The sequence below is a fragment of the Balaenoptera physalus genome, assembly GCF_965194825.1.
Source record: "Balaenoptera physalus genome assembly, chromosome: 17".
In the NCBI taxonomy this organism is placed as follows: Eukaryota; Metazoa; Chordata; class Mammalia; order Artiodactyla; family Balaenopteridae; genus Balaenoptera; species Balaenoptera physalus.
Genome location: NC_138895.1, coordinates 39720580 through 39743065, shown reverse-complemented (window position 1 = coordinate 39743065; position 22486 = coordinate 39720580). Strand labels below are relative to the sequence as shown.

The window sequence follows — 22486 nt, the reverse complement described above, 5'->3', positions numbered from 1 at the left end:
TCTAATTAAACTTGAAAGCTTTTTTACAGCAAAGGAAAGCATAAAGAAAACAAAAAGACAACACATGAAATGGGAGAAAATATTTGCAAGTGATGTGACCAACAATGGATTAATATCCAAATTATACAAACAGCTCATACAACTCAGGATCACTGAAAACAAATAATGTAAACAAAACATGGGCAGAAGACTTGAATAGACATTTTTCTAAAGAAGACATACAGATGGCTAACCAGAACATGAAAAGATGCTCAACATTGTTAATTATTGGAGAAATGCAAATCAAAACCACAATGTGGTATCACTTCACACTGGTCAGAATGGCTGTCATCAAAAAGAACACAAATGGCAAATGTTGGAGAGAATAAGAAAAGCGTACCCTCTTACACTTCTGGTGGGAATGTAAATTTGTACAACCACTATGGAAAACAGTATGGAGGTTCCTTAAAAGCCTAAGAATAGAAACACTATATGGTCCAGCAATCCGCTTCTGGGTATACATCCAGAAAAAAATGAAAACAGTAATTTGAAAAGATACATGCTTCTCCAAGACATGGAAGCAACCCAAGTGCCCATCAACAGATAACTGGATTAAGATGTGGTATATTTATACAATAGAATATTACTGAGCCATAAAAAAGAATGAAATGCTGCCATTTGCAGCAGTGTGTATGGACATGGAGAATATTATGCTTATGAAATACGCCAGAGAAAAACAAATACTCTATGACATCACTTATATGTAAAATCTAAATGAATACAAATGAATATATGTACAAACCAGCAACAGACTCACAGACATAGGAAAGAAACTTGTGGTTACCAAAGGGGAGAGGTAGCCTTAAAAATTCTAAATTCTAAAAATCTGGGATAACCTCAGTAGTAGTGTTTGTTGCCTTGAAATGAAAAGCCCTGGGTGTTGGTGTACACCTCACAAACAGGTAGCATTTCTCGGCCATCTAGTACCTCTTTAATGGTGGCTGCTGAACCAGTCAAAGGGAGCCATGCAGCCCTGTAATTAGAGCTCATGTAGTGCTGCCTGGGTCAAAATGATCCAAATCAGGCCTGAGTGTGATATGACAATTGTCATGATGCTTACTCTTGGATAAACCCGAATGAAATATAGCTAACTAGTGATTGATATAGATCTGTGCTAGGGTCTGCAAAATATGAGGGGGCAACCTTAGCAGTTTATCAGCATTAGTTTTAGAAAATGTGTGAGATTGAAGGTTTGCACCTGGTTTCAGTTATGTTCTTTGGCTTCTACTGTTGAGATTGGTCAGGCAACCTGCTTTTGGCTGTATGATCAGAAGGATATTAAAAAATCTTCCTCAGATGAGACTGTGACTCCATTGAGACCAAGATGTTCCACACAATCTTGGTGATTAATGATCTGAAGATGACGTGTACTCTGTGAGACTGAGAGAGGACCCTAGGACTTATAACTGGAAGTCTCAGGTTTCTCTGATGTTGGCCTGTGCCTTATTTTTCCTGCTGTACCACATAATGTCTTCAAGGGTCATCCATGCTTTAGCATGTGTCAGAATTTCATTACTTTTTAAGGCTGAATAATATTCCATTGTATGGATATACCATATTTTGTTAATCAATTCATCTATCAGAGGGTTATTTCAAGTTTTTGGTTATTGTAAACAATTTTGCTATGAATATTGGAGTACAGATATCTCTTTGAAATCCTGCATTTAATTCTTTTGGCTATATACAGAAGGGGAATTGCTGGATTATATGATAATTCTGTTTTTGGTTTTTTGAGAAATTGCCAGACTCTTTTCTATAGTGACTGCATCTTTTTACCTTTCTATCAGCAGTGCATGGAGATTCCAATTTGTTTACATCCTCGTCAACACCTGTTATTTTCTGAGGTTTTTTTTTTTTGACTCCTGGCTGTCAGGGGTTTACTGGCTGCCTTTACGTGGCTCCTCCAGAGCTCTGGGCCTCCCTGGAATGGAATTGAATCTAGACATGGTGACTGAGGCAGAGTTCCAGGAGGCTGGCAGCAATGGCAGGGTCATTCTGCTGTGCCCAATGTGGCTAGGGAAATCATTTACCATATATTTATTTATAGATAGGGGATGGAGGCTACTACCATTGCTCAGGTAGCACCTAGGTATAGTTTAGGAGTGTTAACTGGCATATGGAAGACCCTCCACTGGTTAGATTGTCCCAGGCAAACAAGAGTATGATGTGTGGGGCTGAGTCATCTGGTGAGCTTCCTCAAAATGTTTCCAATCCTTCTCTGAAGGCCTGGACTGGTCCCTCCCTGCCTGGGCCTGGAGTGGGACACATGGGGATCCAGGTTCTCCTGCCACTCCATATGAAGAGTGGGCCAGATGGCCCATAGTGTTTTGGGTCTCTCATGGTGATGGGGCTGTTACAGGTCCCAGTGGCCAGGCTAAAGTTCCAGAAAGTCAGCCTATAGGGTAGATATTCCATGCTGACTGAAGTGTGTGTGTGTGTGTGTGTGTGTGTGTGTGTGTGTGTGTATGTGTGTGTGTATGTGAAATTTCTGATCTGGCAGACCAGATTGGGCCACCAGAATGGTGTTGACACGTTGATCTTTGGTTATGCTGAATGATGGGCTTGAGATAGTCCACCACCCAAGACCGCTCCTGCTTGAATTGTACATGTATTGGGTCTCATCTGTCCAAGTGTCCAGAACTTAGTGCTACTTCTGATCTATGGCACCTAAGAGTGGCAGAGGTGGTGGTATGGGTTCTTTACCCAACAAGGGATAAGAGTTTGAAAATCATCAAGGTCAAGGTTAATCCAAGGTCAAGTTCAAGGTGATGTTCAAGGCCAAACTCAAGATTGAAGACAAAATTTCAGGCAGTGATAGAAATTGTGAGGATATTAATCAAGGACAGTATATGATGTGCAAAAGATCAAGGTCAGGGTCAACTTATTAGTCAGTGATAGAAATAAACATTTGATTATGGTCAATGCCAGGACTTGATCTGGTACAGAGTCAGTATAAAAGTCCAGATCAAGGTCCCATAATCACTCCGTAGTAAAAATTGTCAGGATACAGGGTATGAGTCTGAGAAGAGTCAAGGTCAAGGTCAGGTCCAGATCAAGTTCAAGGGAAAGGACAAGGTCGACATTTAAGTCAAGGACAAATTATCAGTCAGTAAAAGAGAAGATCAAGAAAATTGTAAGGGACGGGACATAGGTAAAAAGAGTCAAGGTTGAGTTCACAATCGTGTCACAATGTCAGGCCAAGGTCAAATTATCAGTCAGAAAGAAGATCGTTAGAGACAGGTTATGTTAGACAAGGATTTTTTTTTTTTAACATCTTTATTGGAGTATAATTGCTTTACAATGGTGTGTTAGTTTCTGTTTTATAACAAAGTGAATCAGTTATACATATACATGTGTTCCCATATCTCTTCCCTCTTGCATCTCCCTATCTCCCACCCTCCCTATCTCACACCTCTAGGTGGTCACAAAGCACCGAGCTGATCTCCCTGTGCTATGCGGCTGCTTCCCACTAGCTATCGGTTTTACATTTGGTAGTGTATATATGTCCAAGATTATGTCAAGTTCAAAGTCAACAACAAGATTAAGGTCAAATTCTCTGTCACTATTAGATATGGTGAGGATAACGTTTCTGCAGAGACCATGGTTCTGAAAAAAGTGAAGGTCAAATTTAGGCTATGGTCAAGTTCAGTGTCATAAAAGCCAAAATTAAGGTCATAGTGATCTCCAGTGGCCTTGGCCTGCAGAGGCTTGAACAGGATTTCGGTTCCCGGCCAGAAACTGAGGTTAGGGCCGTGCAGTGAGAGCACTGAATCTTAACCACTAGACGACTAGGGACCAGTGGCCAGTGACCAGGCCCTGGCCTTCAGCTTTGCAGAAAAGAATTCCCACAAAGACAGAAAATAGTCAAACAAGTAAAGTGTTTATTAGGAGGAAAAATAATATGTGTGGATAGACAGACGGGTATACTCAGAGAGAGTCACGCCCTTGTGATAGCTTGAATCACTTATATGGGGCATTTCTTCCAGGTTTACTTTGGCTAATCATTTTGCTTTGCCTGGTTCCGAGTCCATAGTTGCTATATCTCAGGATGCTCTCCTGTGTGTGTACACATCTCTTAGTCAAGATGTATTCCAGTGAAGAGGCCTATGGGTAGGTTGACATCACCTACTATGGGGTGGCGGTCCCTCCCTTTTGACCTTCAAGGAGCCTTTCTGTGCATGTGTAGTTGGGAAGGTCTCCTTGACCACAAGAATGAGAAATATGTGGTCTCTATCTTTTATCTGGGCAGGGCTCAGCCTCTCCTATTATCCTGCTGTTATTATCTTCATCTTGGACTATCTGTCCAGGGGGAACAAACTCCTACTCTTCAGCCTGGGGACCATCTGTCTCCTGCTTCAATAGTAACAGGCAGTAGTAGAAAGGATCAGGACAATAGATAAGGACAGGATTTGTATAAAATAAGGGTCAAGGTAAAGCTAAAGGTCAAGGTCATTATTAAGATTGAGGCCAAAGTAAAATTATTATTCATAGACAATGCCAGGATGATAGTCAGGGATAAACTAGAAAACTGAAATGATAAAGATCAAGAACAATGCCAGGTCAAATTCACATTCAAGTTCAAATTGAAGTTCAAGGTTTCAGTCGGGGTAGAAATGAACGTTGAGAATAAGGAAGGACAGGATTGAATCAGACTCAATATAAAAATCAAAGTTAAGGTCAAATTAAAATGATCATTCAGTGATAGAGAAGGCCATGATAATAGGGACAGGATATAGGTCTGCAAGTGGTCAAGGTCAAGGTGAGCTCAACGTCAAAATCAAAGCCTGGGTCAAGTAGTCAGTGTTAGAGATATCAGGAGATAGTCTGGTATAGGATATTTGTCTGAAAGGGTCAAGGTCAAGGAAAGGTGAAGGTAAAGATGAAGAGAAATCAAATTATCAAGCAGTGAGAAGAATGTCAGGAAGATAGGCAGGAACATGTTATGGGTTATGCCTTTGTCCATTCAGGCTGATATAATAGAATATCACAAACAACATAAATTTATTTCTCACAATTCTAGAGACTGGAAGTCCAAGATCAGGGCACCATGATTGGGTTCTGGTGAGAACCCTCTTCCAGATTGCAGACTTCTTGTTGTATCCTCACATGCTGGAAGGGGTAAGGGAGCTCTCTTGGGCCTCTTTTATAAGAGTATTAATCTCACTCATAAGGGCTCTGCCCTCATGAACTAATCACCTCCCAAAGGTCCCACATTCTAATACCATAACTTTGGGTATTAAGATTTCAACATATGAGATTGGGAGGGAGGATACCAACATTTGGACCATAGTAGGAAACAAGGGTCTTTTTCAAGTTCAAGATTATATTATACAAGTTCAAATACCCAATCAATGAAATAAATGTTCAGGATGATATTATTATAGTTCTAAAAAGGGTCAAGATCTGGGGCTGGTCACACAAAATGTAAGATCAACTTCAAGGTCAAGTTCAAATTCAAGGTCAAGTTATATTATCGGTCAATGGAGAAGATGATCAGGATTACAGAATAAAAGTTTAAGAATAGAAAATATATTAATGAAGGGCCAAAAGGAAAATGAAATTCAAGGCAAAGGTAAAAATCATGGTTAAGTTCAAATTTTTGGTTAGAGATAAACAATGACAGGATTTGTTCAGGATCAAGTTCAAGATATAGATCATGTACAAAATCCAGCCATAGTCAACATCAAGGCCAAATTATCCATTAATGATAGTAAATGTTATGAAGATAGATAAGGACAGGATATAGGATAACAGATTCAAGTTCAAGTTCAAGGTGAGGTGATGGTCAACTTTAGGTAAATTAAAGTCATAGTAAAGCTCAGGTCAAGTTCAAAGTGGATTTCAGTGATAGAAATTGATAGGATAATAGTCAAGGATGGAATATATTGTGAATCAGTGTCAAGGTCAAGTTCAAGGACAAAGAATATAGAGAAAGTAAGGAGATGTCAAGAACACGGCAAGGTTCAAATAACCAGTTTGTAATAGAAAAGCAAAAGGACAGAACAGAGATTAAAAAATGGTCAGTGTCAAGCTTAAAAGTAAAAATCAAGATCAAATTATCAGTCAGTAAGGAACAAGGTAAGAGAGAAAGTACCACACGTGATATGCATCTGAAAAGGTCAAGGTCACCTTTAAGGTTAAGGTCAAGGTCAAAGTATCAAGTTCAGGCAGGACACTTTCCCATTAAGAAAGGGCCAATGACAGTATTTAGATTCACAGGGTCAAGTTAAAAGTCAAATTCAAGTTCAAGATCAAGGTAAAGTTCATGGTCCAAAACAACCCCACAGATATATGAGGTTAAGGTCATGGTCAAATTGTAAGTCAGTGATAGAAAAGGTCAGATAATTGAAACAGAGTATGTGTCTGAAAAGTACCATGATGAGTCAGTTAAAGCTCAATTTCGAGGACAATATCACAGTTAAAATCAAGGTCAAAATTTGAGGGTTAGGGTTAAGATGAAAATTTAAAGTTAGAGTGAGGTTCAGGGTTGGGGTCAGGTAAGGCTAAAGTTAGATTTAGGGTTATGATTTGGGGCAAATGTTAAGGTTAGGGTAAGGATTGGGGGCAGGGGCAGGATATAGTGTTGGGGTTGGGTCTGGTTTTTGTACATGTTCATGTTTGTATTCATGTTGGTATCTGCTGTTGGATTGTAATTCAGGCTCAGGCTTGGGCTGGAACATGGAAGAGTGTATAACATGCAGTACAGAATGGGAAACACACTGTTTCACACGATAACACAATGCTGATTCATTCATGCAACTAACATTCTTAATACTTTTTTTACACATTTCCTTAGAGTGTATAACATGCAGCATAGAGTGGTGGACACAGTGTATTACTGAAATAACAGTGTCCTCATTTATTCCTGCAATGTGACTTTAGAGAGTACATAACATAAACCATATAGAGGTAAATGCAGTGTTTCACTTAAATAACACTTCACTTTCCTGATACATCTTTTACACATGTCTCCTTACTAATTGTATAACTTGAAGCACAGTAGAGTCTTTCAGTAACAAAACACTGCCCTGATTCACTCACACAATGAGCTCTTTGGAAACAACTTCTAATCAGGTGTCTTTAGAGAGTGTAAAATGTACAGCACAGTATAATATGAACCCAGTATTTCACTGAAAGAACACTATCCTCATTCTTTCAGATGACTACAACTCATAGAAACATCTTTCATAGATCTGCCTCTACAGAGCATGTAATATGCAGCACAGTGTTTCAGAGGAATAAGACTGTGCTGATTCATGAAGTCAACCATCACTTTTATTTTAATTTTAATTTTTATTTATTTATTTATTTATTTATTTATTTATTTATTTATTTATGGCTGCATTGGGTCTTTGTTGCTGCGCATGGGCTTTCTCTAGCTGCAGCAAGTGGGGGCTACTCTTCATTGCAGTGCACAGGCTTCTCATTGTGGTGGCTTCTCTTGTTGAGCATGGGCTCTAGGCACATGGGCTTCAGCAGTTGTGGCACACGGGCTCAGTAGTTGTGACTCATGGGTTCTAGAGCACAGGCTCAGTAGTTGTGGCACACAGACTTAGTTGTTCTGTGGCATGTGGGTTCTTCCCAGACCAGGGCTCAAACCCGTGCCCCTTGCATTGGCAGGCGGGTTCTTAACCACTGTGCCACCAGGGAAGTCCCAACCATCACTTTTAGAGTGTATAACATGCAGCAGAAACTGAGGAACACAGTGTTTCACAGAAATAACAGTATCCCCATTCATTTGTACAACTAGTACTCTTAGAAGCATCTTTAAGGCTGTCTTTAGAGTGTGTACTACAAGCAGCACAGATTTCTGAAAACCGACATTCACAGGAAAAAAAAGTATTTTGATTCTTTTATGCAACTAACATCTTTACAAAGATCATTTGGGGTCCAAACTATGGGATGAAAGTCCCTTGACACCCAGACTTCATCATACAGTTTCCTCCTGCACTCTAGTCCCAAGAAAATAAGACCCATGGGACCTCAGGACCCTTGGCCCCAGTCTTGGACATTGCTTTTGAGAAACAGGGAGTCCAGGTGGAAAGGAGAAAAACAAAGACATCACACGTATGCATACACACACACAAACACACACACACACACACACACACAAATACTCCCTAGGGGACAACAGGTCCTCCAGCCAGGGCCTGGTAGTGAGGGAAGCAGAAAATGTCCCTGGAGGTCTTTGCTGCCAGTATTGGAGCCTCCAACTAAAGGCCAACCTCAGGGCAGAGCTCTTTTTTCCTGGCCTAGCTCATGTGCAAGCACACTGGGGGAGACCTCGACTCACCACCATGAAAAGTTCTCTTCTTTTTTCTGCTGGGGAGGTGTGAGGGAGGGAGCGCCTGTGAGCAGAGTCCTGGTCAGGGTGGGTAGATTTGGGTTATGGAAGACATCGGGAAGGCTGAGCTGGAGACCCGTGGTTGCATTGGTGACTCTGGGTGGGTAGGTTAAATTAGGCCTGGGAAGAAGAGGCATTGGGTATGTAGAGGTCCAGGAGGTCCCAAACCTGGGAAATCTTGGGGTGCCCGGCCAAGGCCCCCAATGACAACAGTGATACCAACCTAAATAGTCCCAGAACCTCTGCTCTCAGAAGTTAAGTGGGGTCAAGCACCTCCAGGATACTAGGTACTGTAGACCTTTGCCCTTCTGATAGTCTAAAATTATCTGGATCACCTGTCTTACTAGTCTATTATGATCTAGGAAATATTTTCCATTGTTGCTTCTTTCCGTATCTAGAGTTTCACCACTGCAATTATTCTAGGTAGAGTTATATAGATTATCAACTCTCTTGTCTCCTTTTCACCTACTGAGTGAAACCCAAAGTTCTGCCCAGTCACACTGTCAGCCAGCCAAGCTTTGCACTTCATCATCTAGTAATACCAAACTCTTTGAAGTTTCCCCCCCAAAATCATATAGTTTGTGTCTTTGTGCCTGTTCTCATGCTGTCCCCTCTACCTGAAACTCCTTACCCACCTAACTCTAGTTCGTCCTTCAAAGTTCAGTTAAATTATCATTTCCTTAGAAATCCTTCCCTGTATCCCAGAGTTGGGGTCAGTGCCTCTCCACTAAAATCCCACATCACTCTGTTTATATTTTTATTACAGCACTCACCATTTGATGTTGGAATGATCTATTTTTATATCTCCTTAAATGATTATGTTTTTACTGCATGCTACAGAAAATCCAACTCAGACTGGATTATATTGGTTCACATAAATGAAAAGACATACACAGGCTTCAGGTATAGTTTGATCCAGAGGTTAATAGGATCATTGGACTTCACTTTTCTGTTTCTCTTGACCGCATCTTCCTGGTTTTTCCTTCAGACTAATCCCTCATGGTATCAGAATGATTGCCACAACTCCTAGTACAAGTTTCACCACTGATATACAGATTGGAAGAAAGAACTTCTCTTCCCGTCATGAAGACAAAAGCTCTGAGCTTTCTTGGATTGAATCAGTGAAAGACTGGTGTCATCCCTAAACCAATCATGAGTACGAAGGAGATGGGAATGTGATAACTGGCTGAGACTCCAAGACTGGAAAGTTCAGGTCCTTGTAGGAAGGGGGAAGGATAAAGGATACTTTGGAGGTCACCAACAATATCCACTTTACTTTCCAATTAGACCAAGTTCCTTATGGTCATGCACCCCTTCCCATACTCATCTTTGGGTTCCTAGCATGTAGCAGAGTGCTTGATACAAGCAGACTAGATGATGAATACCCACGTGCTTAGCTGAAGGGAAATGAGCCTGCCTGGAAATTAAAACACATGTATAACCATGCCCACCTTTGTGCATGCTCCCTATTTTAGCTCTGCAGATTCCACCTCCATGCTGGCTGCCTCATCGAGCTACTTCTCACCCTTCCCTCGTATGAATTCTTCTGCCTAAAGTGGATTCCCACTTCCCTTATCCTGGATTATTATTTTCTCAATCAAAGTTCAGCTTAAACCCCACTCACACCCTTCCCATTCCCAAAAGGATCTCCCTGTTTAGAGGTTCTCTGGGGCTTCCCTTACAAGTTGAAGATTCTGTGATAAGTTCACGAACATATCACTAGAAATGATGGAAACATCAAAAGAGAATGTTTTGTCAGTCAGTCCTTTTTTATTAAGTATTCTCAGAAGGCAGCTGCTATATATCTTTTGATTATTCCTTCAGAAGAAAGAGGATAACAGAGTAGAAAGAGACTAGACTTTGAGAACAGGTCAGGGTCAAATCTGGCCCCATCTCTTCTTAGCTCTGTGAAATGCAGGGCAAGTGATTTAACCTCTCTGAGCTTAGCTCCCTCCTGTGTAAAGTGAGGGATAATACTACTCACCTCCCAGGATCATAATAAGCGTTAAATAAGATGAGCTATGTAACACGGTTGGGACAGCAGATATGATTTTCCCCTTCTCCCTTAGCATCCAGAGTGCATTATTGCTATGCCTAGTATTTTAGGTTCTGTAATAACAATCTACAGGGGATCCAGGCAATTAAAGCAGCTCACTGTTACTGGAGAAGCTCTTCTGAAAGCTACACTGGCTTCACAGTGTCTAAGAGCAGAAACTTGAGAGACCTTGGAAGTCTTTGGTAACCTGTGCAGTTCCCCATAAAGGAAATTGCCTTCCTTCTTTGGGATGCCCTGGGTTTGTTTTCCTGGTGAAGCAGAAGATAAACAGCCTGCCATCTGTGGTCACTCTGAAGATCCAGATAGGGTGGGTGTGAAAGTCAGAAATGCTGTGGAGTCTAAGGGGTTTCATGTGTCCTTGGGGTGCTTTGAACTTTGGCCTCTTGCTTCCTCACATGCGGTCTCCCTGACATAAAACTCAGCTTCATCTCCTGTTTCTAGAAATAAACCTTACCAAAAATGTGAAGCAGGGAAGAGCAGTTGTTCGTAGACCTCAAACAACTTCTGACCTATCATTGGACATCCCCGTTTATAAAACCTTGTGACAGGCTATTATCTGGTTATTTCTTCAGAACTTTATACTTCCTCTTGGCTCCTTTCTATATATTTTCTTTTCTCCTGAGTTTTTGCTACACTTTTCTTTGGGGAACAAAGCAGAATTTCTCTCACTATGTCTGTCAGGGCATCTTATCACCAACTTTTGTGGTTTTAACTACTAGTCTCCTACCCGGTAGAGCTCATCAAAAATTTTTATGAAACAAGGATTGTTCCCTCCCTCAGAGGAAGTCTAATGCCAACTATCAATAATCATTATTAATAATACATTCACCTTATGTATAAGTGTGAATGGATTTTTCTCCTGCAAAATGTACAGACAGAGCCACCCCATGGAAAGGACTGCAAATGTTCTCAAATCCCAAATCCCAGTGATTAAAAACAAAATTCAATAGCTTCATTTGATACCTGAATGAGAGGAAGGCAGATATTTTATGTGTTCCCTGCCGATGGATTTCAAACAGGGGGAAAAAATGGTAGCTCTTAGAGACAATGTTTTTAACTGTATACTATTGAGTTTCTCAGGGAGAGCCAATGAAAGAAAATCACTGCCCAATATGCTGTTCTCTCTCTCTCTCCATGCGGAATTCTTTCTCTTGGTAAATACGACTGCCAAATGCTCAGCTCTTTAAAGTTTTACCCCTCTCCATTTTCATGTGAAGCACAACCAGAAACAAGAACTTCAGGTCATCTTTCAGGGACACAAGCCTTCAAAGCTTCACACAGTGGGCATGTGTACAGGTTACTAAGCTAGAAAAACATGGCACATATCTTTAGGACTTTTAAGTAAAGTTGTATTCCTTCATACAAAAGAATGTATGTCCATTGTCTAGAAAGTCTACAATATATAGATAAGAAAAAGAAGAAAATAAAAGTCATGTCCCATTCCAGCACCCAGAAATAACCACTGTTAATATTTCACTGCAAATGCTATTGAACTTTTAGGCATATATGTACATCTGGATATAGAGTTTTTACAAAATTGAATCAGACTTAGGGCTTGCAGGTTTTCTTTCTGGACCTCAGATGCACAGGGTTAACTGTACTACTTGGTTCGTGGCACATCATTTTTTCAGCTCTTTCAAGGGACTCTTGTGAGGTTTCCTTCTTTTTTTTTTTTAATTAAATTTTCTATCCCCAACCACTTAGGCAAAAACTGCAGTGGGTTTGACATATAATTAATATATACTATTATTTTGAGTGTGAATGTTTGTAATTCATACAAATGATATAGTGTTATAAACTCCATAGATTCTTTTTTTCATTTAACAGAGTTTTGTAATCTATCCGTGTATTCCAAGAAAATTTTGTTCTCTTAATAAAGAGAGGAATCAAATCCAGTCCTGCACCACCCTACTTTTTTTTTTTTTAATGTCTTTATTGGAGTAAAATTGCTTTACAAAGTTTGGTTTCTGCTGTATAACAAAGTGGATCAGCTATATGTATACATATAACCCCATATCCGCTCCCACTTGCACCTCCCTCCCACCCTCCCTATCCCACCCCTCTAGGGGGTCACAAAGCATGGAGCTGATCTCCCTGTGCTATACAGCTGCTTCCTACTAGCTATCTATTTTACATTCGGTAGTGTATATATGTCAATGCTACTCTCTCACTTTGTCCCAGCTTACCCTCTCCCCCCCGTGTCCTCAAGTCCACCCTCAATCTCTACGTCTTTATTCCTGTCCTGCCCCTAGATTCATCAGAATCATTTTTCTTTTTAGATTCCATATATATGTGTTATCATACAGTATCTGTTTTTCTCTTTCTGACTCACTTCACTCTGTATGACAGACTCTATGTCCACCCACCTCAATACAGATAACTCAGTTTTGTTTCTTTTTATGGCAGAGTAATATTCCATTGCATATATGTACCACATCTTCTTTATCCATTCATCTGTCAATGGACACTTAGGTTGTTTCCATGTCCTGGATATTGTAAATAGAACTCGAATGAACATTGTGGTACATGTCTCTTTCTGAATTAAGGTTTTCTCAGGGTATATGCCTAGTAGTGGGATTGCTGAGACATATGGTAGTTCTATTTTTAGTTTTTTAAGGAACCTTCATACTGTTCTCCATAGTGACGGAATCAATTTACGTTCCCACCAATAGTGCAAGAAGTTTCCCTTTTCTCAACACCCTCTCCAGCATTTATTGTTTGTAGATTTTTTTAACATCTTTATTGGAGTATAATTGCTTTACAATGGTGTGTTAGTTTCTGTTGTATAACAAAGTAAATCAGCTATACGTCCACATATATCCCCATATCTCCTCCCTCTTACGTCTCCCTCCCACCCTCATGATGGCCATTCTGACTGGTATGAGGTGATACCTCATTGTGGTTTTGATTTGCATTTCTCTAATGATTAGTGATGTTGAGCATCCTTTCATGTGTTTGTTGGCAATCTGTATATTTCTTTGGAGAAATGTCTATTTAGGTCTTGTGACCATTTTTGGATTGGGTTGTTTGCTTTTTGATACTGAGCTGCATGAGCTGCTTGTATATTCGGGAGATTAATCCTTTGTCAGTTGCTTCATTAGCAAATATTTTCTCCCATTCTGAGGGTTGTCTTTTCATCTTTTTTATGGTTTCCTTTGCTGTGCAAAGGCTTTTAGGTTTCATTAGGTCCCATTTGTTTATCTTTGTTTTTATTTCCATTACTCAAGGAGGTGTATCAAAAAGGATCTTGCTGTGATTTATGTCATAGAGTGTTCTGACCATGTTTTCCTCTAAGAGTTTTATGGTGTCTGGCCTTACATTTAGGTCTTTAGTCCATTTTGAGTTTATTTTTTTGTGTGGTGTTAGGAAGAGTTCTAATTTCATTCTTTTACATGTAGCTGTCCAGTTTTCCCAGCACCACTTATTGAAGAGGCTGTCTTTTTTCCATTGTATATTCTTGCCTCCTTTATCAAAGACAAGGTGACCATATGTGTGTGGGTTTATCTCTGGGCTTTCTATCCTGTTCCATTTACCTATATGTCTGTTTTTGTGCCAGTACCATACTATCTTGACTACCGTAGCTTTGTAGTATTGTCTGAAGTCTGGGAACCTGATTCCTCCAGCTCCGTTTCTCTTTCTCAAGATTTCTTTGGCCATTCAGGGTCTTTTGTGTTTCCATACAAATTGTAAAAAATTTGTTCTAGTTCTGTGAAAAATGTCATTGGTATTTGATAGGGATTTCATTGAATCTGTGGATTGTTTTGGGTAGTGCAGTCATTTTCACAATGTTGATTCTTCCAATCCCAGAACATGGTATATCTCTCCATCTGTTTGTATCGTCTTTGATTTCTTTCATGAGCATCTTATAGTTTTTGGAGCACAGGTATTTTGTCTCCTTAGGTAGGTTTATTCCTAGGTATTTTATTCTTTTTGTTGCATTGGTAAATGGGAGTGTTTCCTTAATTTCTCTTTCAGACTTTTCATCATTAGTGTATGGGAATGAAAGAGGTTGCTGTGCATTAATTTTGTATCCTGCTACTTTACCAAATTCATTGAATAGTTCTAGTAGTTTTCTGGTAGCATCGTTAGGATTCTGTATGTATAGTATCATGTCATCTGCAAGGAGTGACAGCTTTATTTCTTCTTTTCCGATTTGGATTTCTTTTTATTTCTTTTTCTTCTCTGCTGGCTGTGGTTGAAACTTCCAAAACTGTGTTGAATAATATTGGTGAGAGTGGGCAACCTTGTCTTTTTCCTGATTTTAGAGGGAATGGTTTCAGTTTTTCACCATTGAGAATGAGGTAGGTTGTGGGTTTGTCACATATGGCCTTTATTATGTTGATGTAGGTTCCCTCTATGACTAGTTTCTGGAGAGTTTTTATCATAAATAGGTGTTGAATTTTGTCAAAAGCTTTTTCAGCATCTATTGAGAATATCATATGGTTTTTATCCTTCAATTTGTTAATATGGTATATCACATTGATCTGCATATATTGAAGAAACCTTGCATTCCTGGGATAAACCTCACCTGATCAAGGTGTATGATCCTTTTAATGGGCTGTTGGATTCTGTTTGCTAGTATTTTGTTGGGGATTTTTGCATCTATGCTCATCAGTGATATTGGCCTGTAGTTTTCTTTTTTGTGTGACATCTTTGTGTGCTTTTGGTATCAGGGTGATGGTGGCCTCATAGAATGAGTTTGGGAATATTCCTCCCTCTGCTCTAGTTTGGAAGTGTTTGAGAAGGATAGGTGTTTGATCTTCTCTAAATGTTTGATACGATTCACCTGTGAAGCCATCTGGTCCTGGGCTTTTGTTCGTTGGAAGATTTTTAATCACAGTTTCAATTTCAGTGCTTGTGATTGGTCTGTTCATATTTTCTATTTCTTCCTGGTTCAGTCTTGGAAGGCTGTACTTTTCTAAGAATCTATCCATTTCTTCCAGGTTGTCCATTTTATTGGCATATATTTGCTTGTAGTAGTCTCTCATGATCCTTTGTATTCTGCAATGTCAATTGTTAATTCTCTTTTTTCATTTCTAATACTGTTGATTTGAGTTTTTTCCCTTTTTTTTCCTGATGAGTCTGGCTAATGGTTTATCAATTTTGTTTATCTTTTCAAAGAATCAGCTTTTAGTTTTATTGATCTTCGCTATTGTTTCCTTCATTTTTTTTTCATTTATTTCTGTTCTGTTCTTTATGATTTCTATCCTTCTGCTAACTTTGGGGTTGTTTTGTTCTTCTTTCTCTAATTGCTTTAGGTGTAAGGTTAGGTTGTTTATTTGAGATTTTTCTTGTTTATTAAGGTAGGATTGTATTGCTATAAACCTCTGTCTTAGAACTGCTTTTGCTGTATCCCATAGATTTTGGTTCATTGTGTTTTCATTGTCATTTGTTTCTAGTTTTTTTTTTTTTAATTATTATTTATTTATTTATTTATTTTTTTGGCTGTGTTGGGTCTTCGTTTCTGTGCGAGGGCTTCCTCTAGTTGCGGCAAGCGGGGGCCACTCTTCATCGCGGTGCGCGGGCCTCTCACTATCATGGCCTCTCTTGTTGTGGAGCACAGGCTCCAGACGCGCAGGCTCAGTAGTTGTGGTTCACAGGCCTAGTTGCCTGGCAGCATGTGGGATCTTCCCAGACCAGGGCTTGAACCCATGTCCCCTGCATTAGCAGGCAGATTCTCAACCACTGCACCACCAGGGAAGCCCCTCTATGTGTGTTTTTGATTTCAACTTTGATTTCTTCAGTGATCTCTTGGTTATTTAGCAGTGTATTTTTTAGCCTCCATGTGTTTGTATTTTTACAGTTTTTTTTCCTGTAATTGATATCGAGTCTCATAGCATTGTGGTCAGAAAAGATTCAAGATATGATTTCTATTTTCTAAAATTTACTGAGGCTTGATTTGTGACCCAAGATATGATCTATCCTGGAGAATGTTCCATGAGCACTTGAGAAGAAAGTGTATTCTGTTGTTTTTGGATGGAATGTCCTATAAATATCAGTTAAGTCCATCTGGTCGAATACGTCATTTAAAGCTTGTGTTTTCTTATTTATTTTCATTTTGGATGATCTGTCCATTGGTGAAAGTGGGGTGTTAAAATCTCCTACTATGATGTGTTACTGTTGATTTCCCCTTTTATGGCTGTTAGGATTTGCCTTATGTTTGAGGTGCTCCTATGTTGGTGCATAAATATTTACAACTCTTATATCTTCTTCTTGGATTGATTCCTTGATCATTATGTAGTTTCCTTCTTTGTCTCTTGTACAATTATTTATTTTAAAGTCTCTTTTGCCTCATATGCATATTGCTACTCCAGCTTTCTTTTGATTTCCATTTTCATGGAATATCTTTGTCCATCCCCTCACTTTCAGTCTGTATGTGCCCCTAGGTCTGAAGTGGGTCACTTGTAGACAGCATATATATGGGTCTTGTTTTTGTATGCATTCAGCCAGTATGTGTCTTTTGGTTGGAGCATTTAATCCATTTTCATTTAAGGTAATTATGGATATGTCTGTTCCTATTACCATTTTATTAATTGTTTTCAGTTTGTTTTTGTAGGTCTTTTCCTTCTCTTATGTTTCCTGCCTAGAGAAGTTCCTTTAGCACTTGTTGTAAAGCTGGTTTGGTGGTGCTGAATCTTCTTAACTTTTGCTTGTCTGTAAACGTCTTAATTTCTCCATCAAAACTGAATGAGATCCTGCTGGTTAGAGTGATCTTGGTTGTAAGTTTTTCCCTTTCATCTCTTTAAATATGTCCTGCCACTCCTTTCTGGCTTGCAGCTGTTAACCTTTTGGGCATTCCCTTTATGTTATTTGTTGCTTCTTCCTTGCTGCTTTTAATATTTTTTCTTTGTATTTAATTTTTCATAGTTCGATTAATATGTGTCGGTGTGTTTCTCCTTGGATTTATCCTGTATGGGACTCTCTGTGCTTCCTGGAATTACTGACTATTTCCTTTCCCTTGTTAGGGAAGTTTTCAAATATAATCTCTTTAAATATTTTCTCAGACACTTTCTTTTTCTTTTCTTCTTCTGGGATCCCTGTAATTTGAATGTTCATGCATTTACTCTTGTCCCAGAAGTCTCTAAAACTGTTCTCAATTATTTTTATTCTTTATTCTGCTCTGCGGCAGTTATTTCCACTATTCTATCTTAAAGGTCTCTTATCCGTTCTTCTGCCTCAGTTATTCTGCTATTGATTTCTTCTAGAGTATTTTTAATCTCATTTAATGTGCTGTTCATCATTGTTTGTTTGCTCTTTAGTTTTTCTAGGTCCTTATTAAACGTGTGTTGTATTTTCTCCATACTTTTCCCAAGATTTTGGATAATCTTTACTATCATTACTCTGAATTCTTTTTCTCGTAGACTGTCTATCTCCTCTTCATTTGTTTGGTCTGGTGGGTTTTTATCTTGCTCCTTCATCTGCTGCATATATCTCTGTCTTCTCCTTTTGTTTAACTTACTGTGTTTGGTGTCCCCTTTTCACAGGCTGCGTTTTTGTAGTTCCTCTTATTTTTGGTGTCTGCCCCCAGTGAGTAAGTTTGGTTCAATAGCTTGTGTAGTCTTCCTGGTGGGGGGGACTGGTGCCTGTGTTCTCTAGGTGGGGCTGGATCTTGTCCTTCTAGTGAGCAGGGCTGTTTCTGGTGGAGGGTTTTGGAGTGTCTCTGAACTTAGTATGACTTTAGGCAGCCTCTCTGCTAATGGGTGGAGTTGTGTTTCTCTCTTGCTAGTTGTTTGGCATGGGGCATCCAGCACTGGAGCTTTCTGGCCGTTAGGTGGAGCTGGATCTTAGTGTTGGGACAGAGATCTCTGGGAGAGCTCTCATTGATTAATATTATTTGGGACTGGGAGGTCTCTGGTGTTCCAATGTCCTGAACTCAGCTCTCCCACCTCAGAGGCTCAGGTCCGACTCCCAACAGGAGCACCAAGACACTGACAGCCACATGGCATGGAAAAAAAGGAAAAAAAAACAAAAACAACGAAGAGATGGAACTGTAAAACAAATGGTAAAAGCAAAACTAAACAGACAATATCACACAAAGAAATATACACACTCACAAAAAGAGAGAAAAAAAAAAACAATGGAGCAACCAAACCAATAAACAAACCCACCAATGAAAATAAGTACTAATAACTAAACTAAGATAAACATAAACCAAAAACAAATCAAATGCAGAAAGCAAACCTCAAGTCTACAGTTGCTCCCAAAGTCCATTGCCTCAATTTTGGGAACATTTGTTGGCTATTCAGGTATTCCACAGATGCAGGGTTTATCAAGTCAATTGCAGGGATTTAATCCGCTGCTCCTAAGGCTGCATAGAGAAATTTCCCTTTCTCCTCTTTTTTCACACAGCTCCTTGGGTTCAGCTTTGGTTTTGGCCCCACCTCTGCATGTAGGGTGCCCTTGGGTGTCTGTTTCCCACCCAGACAGGAGGGGGTTAAAGCAGCTGCTGATTAGGGCTCTCCTGCTCGCTCAGGCTGGAGAGAGGGAGGGGTACAGTAGTCATAATTGGAATGTGGGGCGAGCCTGCGGTGACAGAGGCCGGCATGGCATTGCAACATCCTGAGGTGCACTGTGTGTTCTCCTGGGGAAGTTGGCCCTGGATCCCAAGACCCTGGCAGTGTGTGCTGCACAGGCTCCCAGGGAGGTGTGGGTAGTGACCTGCACTTGTGCACAGGATTCCTGATGGCAGCAGAGGCAGCGTTAGTGGTTTGTGCCCACCTCTGTGCTCTGAGATGATAGCCAAGGCTCCTGCCTGTCTCTGGAGCTTTCTTAGGTGGTGCTCTGCTGTCTGTGGGCACAAAGAGAAGGAAGCCGCTATCCTTCCACATCCTAAAACAATGGTCTCTTGCCTCTCCAGCAGGTCCAGACTTTTTCCCAGACTCCCTCCTAGCTAGCTGTGGCATACTAGCCCTCTTGAGGCTGTCTTCCCACAGCCAACCCCAGTCCTCTTCTTGGGATCTGACCTCCAAAGCCTGAGCCTCAGCTCCCAGCCCCCATCAGCCTCAGCAGGTGAACAAACAAGCGTCTCAGGCTGGTGAGTGCTGGTCAGCACTGAGTCTCTGTGTGGGAATCTCTCCACTTTTTCCTCTGCATCCCTGTTGCTGCTCTCTCCTCTGTGACTCTGAAGCTTCCCACCCCATAGCCACCAGTGAGGGGGCTTCCTAGTGTGTGGAAAATTTTCCTCCTTCACAGCTCCCTCCCAGAGGTTCAGGTCCCATCCCTGTTTTTTATTTTGCCATACCCATGTACATGGGGATTTTCTTGCCTTTTGGGAAGTCTGAGGTCTTCTGCCAGCGTTCAGTAGGTGTTCTGTAGGAGTTATTCCACATGTAGGTGTATTTTTGATGTATGTATGGGGAGGAAGGTGATCTCCACATCTTACTCCTCCACCATCTTGAAGGTCTCCCCCACCAGCCTACTTTTAATAACAAAGTCAATTTACCTAATTAAATTTAATCTAATCCCAGCCTGACCAGGCACAAAACTACTTTTTCAGGGCCCCCTTTCTCCAAACCTTCCACAAATTCTGTATCTATATTAGTTTGTCCCTTATTTTTCCATCCAAAATCAACCAGCTCTAGGACAAAATCATTCTTTCCCATTAACAAAATGTATTTCTATTCCTCATCCCTTCTTTTGATGAAAACACACATCCTACTTTCCTTGTATACTGAAATGTTCCCCTTATTATTTTAGTGGCTTTAATTAAGTATTACAATTTCAACTCTTAAAAACCTTAATCTCTAGTGAAAAACAAGAAGTAGCAAGTAATTTTGAACAGTTTGCTTTACCACATTTCCTGGTTTGCAAACTTAGGAATATTCCATAACCTCTAGAAACATACATTTTCTCATAGCATAATTTTTTGCCTCTATGTGGTGCAAACATGTGTCTAATAAACCAAAACATCTGTAGTTTCTCTCATATAAGGAGACAAAAGTAGGTATATTTAGGCCTGTTTAGCAATTAATGTCCCAGTATTTTGTCTTATTTGTAATGACCTGGATATTCAGTGAATTCTCATCATTTAACTTAATTTAGCAAAACTCAAGTTACAAAAAATCTGAAGAAACTGTCTTAGAGAGACATACCCAAAACATAATTATTCCTAAAGAGTTCACCTGAAAACTCTTATCTTGTTTACCTTTATTTTGTAACTTATGAAAATATTAATTAACCAGGTTAGTTTTTTTTACTGACAAACTGTGTAACAGAAATAACATGAACTTACTGACCTTCAGTAAACCTAAGTACAATAACAGTAAGACATGTCTGTATTGCTTAACCCAACAAGCTTAATCTAGCTTAAATATCAGATATTAATTTAATATTGAATATTTCCTAGATCACATGAACCTGAAATTTATTCTGGCCGATTTCTTTTATATTTAGAAGTATTTAATTTGTAAGTGATTACTTTAAATTCAATTAAATAGAGCTCTTTTATAAGTTTAATTTTGATAATATTTCCTGGAGGTAGACACATCTCATGTGTATAATGTATACACAGACATGTAGCAGACAAAACTAGAGATCTCATAGGTTCATTTTAAAAACTTAGTTGTGAATCAGGTACTACAATATAAAATTACTAGTTTATAAACAGCAGTTGGAGTAAATTAAATTTGCTTTCTCACATGACTTAGGCTTTACTATTTGTGGAAAAGATTTTTAAGATTTGCATTTGTCCTTAGTAAACCCTTAAGGACGCTATGAATTAGCTTTGGGGTGAGGGAGCCTTTCCAGCATTTTGAGTTTAAAAAGACCTTTTTCTCTTTTTTTTTTTCTTGGCTTCAAATTTCACCTGATTGAGCTAATTAGGCTCAGTCTCAGGTCATTGTGAGCTGTATTTACATTTCTGATTTGTAGAGATTTGCAAGACAAATACAGTTGCTTTTAATTCTCCAAAGAACTGGTCTACCGCCTAAATGATATTGAAAGATTGAGTTGCCCACCTAAACTTTCTTTAATTTGCTTTTTATGTCAGTGAGAAGATTTCCAAATAAAGTGAAAAGAGTTCCAGAATTTTAAGGTTCAATTTATCATACCTTCAAAGGCTTGTGTAAGGCATTCAACAAAGGCCCTCTTTCTTAGTGCACAGGTTAGACACAGAGCAAAATTTCTATTATTATTTTTATTAGCCCCTGAATATTAGCTCTCAGTTTTACCTTATATTGTGTGGGCTCAGGTAACTCTTTTGGTTTCCTTTAATATGTCTAATTAATATTTCCTTAGGGACAGATTCCTATACCCTGTCTTATAATACCAAGCAAGGGAATTATTCCCCAGTGAAACATGTATATCCCACAATATAATTAGGCAAAAGAAATGTAACCATCTTATATAAAGCCCATTTAAATATACCAATTTTAATAAACTTTTATCTCAATTCTATCAACTTTTATACCTTTAACTTTAGTTTCCATTAAGACCCAATCAACAAGTCTTGGTCTTACAAAACATCCTAGAAGCTTTCCTTACTTTTTATCCCTGACCATTTTATCTATTCTGTATAAAACTTTCTGGGGTCCCCAGTGAGGGGTTGAGTCAAGGGACAGGCCCTTTTGTCAATCTTTTAACTTGATTAATTGGCCTAACATTTGCCCCAAGTAATTGTTGATCAGGTAGTCAGTTCAATTTCTTTGTCTTAAAAAAAACAACAACAACTAGGTAAATAGAGTGGACTTGTTTGGGGCCCTTTAATGTTGGGGACAAATAGGGGGTTCCTAGGGCCCATCCAGCTTTAGGTAGTGTTGTATCACACATTTGGCTTAACTCCATTAATATCCTTTTTATTTATCCCTTTTAAAAATAACCATTTAAAGATTTCTTTATCCATTTAGGATGAGTCCCTTTAAAATTTCTACCTGTTGTGAAGAAGTCTCTAGCTTTTCTCTTCAGTTTTTTTCACTTCCCTGTTAATCAACCTAATTAACATTAATTATCATAATGTTTTTATTAGCATCTGCAATCCCATTGAAGGGAAGAAGAGACCACTAATAAGGCTTCCCAAACTTTTGGGATTGTTATTTTTCCTAGGCTTCCTG

At 39.3% G+C, this 22486-nt stretch overlaps 1 long non-coding RNA gene across 1 annotated transcript in view; it reads right to left on the bottom strand.

Annotated features, from left to right (window-relative positions):
* Positions 1-4274: 4274 nt before the first annotated feature.
* LOC309647168 overlaps positions 4275-22486 on the bottom strand; it is a 44632-nt gene continuing 26420 nt past the window's right edge. The window contains exons 1-2 of the long non-coding RNA XR_014255848.1: positions 18544-22486; positions 4275-17690 (exon numbers count right to left, since the gene is read on the bottom strand). The exon at positions 18544-22486 is cut by the window's right edge and continues 26420 nt beyond it. This is a non-coding gene — a long non-coding RNA (uncharacterized lncRNA). The remainder of the gene's footprint in view (positions 17691-18543) is intronic.